Below are 922 nucleotides of genomic sequence, written 5' to 3'. Positions count from 1 at the left end.
TGGTGGGACTGTCAAATGGTACAACCATTGTGGAAAGCAGTATGGCGATTCCTTCAAAAGTTGGAATTAGAAATACCATTTGACCCAGCCATTCCTTTATTAAGTATATACCCTAAAGAAGTGAGAGCCATGACAAGAACAGACATATGCACACCCATGTTCATCGCAGCACTATTTACAATAGTCAAAAGATGGAAACAACGTAGGTGTCCATCAACTGAGGAATGGATAACCAAACTATGGTACATACACACAAAGGAATATTATGCAACGCTAAAGAATAATGTAGAATATGCAAAACACCACATAACGTGGATGAACTTGGAGGACATTATGCTGAGTGAAATAAGCCAATCACAAAAGGACAAATATTGTATCAGTCCGTTATTGTAAAAGTCAAGGAAAGGTTTATCTATGGACGGAAATTTTCTTTGTTGGTTACCAGGGGTGGGAGGGGAGGGGAGGGAACACTGTTAGATAGATAAAGATAAGTATTGATTTGGATGAAGAGAAGGGCAATGTACCATGTGTGAGTGATCAATATGGTAGCATTGAGGAAGAGAAAGACATAGAGAGGTACGTGGGAGGTACAAACAACAAAGATGAACCCTTTTGCACATACAGTACTGTGTTGTCAGAGAAGGAAAACATGGGTATATGGGTGGACAGGCTGAAGCAGTAGTTATGTCTATGAAGCAGGGAGTGTACCCAGGAACATGTATCGGGTTGGCAGACAACGGTCTTATAAGTTTCTGTGTATGATCTGAATTCCCAGGTGTATAGTAGAGCTGACAAGAGGCAAGGTGGTAGTCACTGCTTGGTCACAGCCAGCTACCCAGAGTGACTGAATAGTTGAACCTGTGGGCTTGGGACCATAGTCACAGGAGACATCAAGCTCAATTGGCATAACATACTACACAAA

Source organism: Orycteropus afer, unplaced genomic scaffold (genome assembly GCF_000298275.1).
Source record: "Orycteropus afer afer isolate SDZICR_OR568_19922 unplaced genomic scaffold, OryAfe1.0 scaffold00089, whole genome shotgun sequence".
NCBI lineage: Eukaryota > Metazoa > Chordata > Mammalia > Tubulidentata > Orycteropodidae > Orycteropus > Orycteropus afer.
This window is presented reverse-complemented; position numbering follows the sequence as displayed.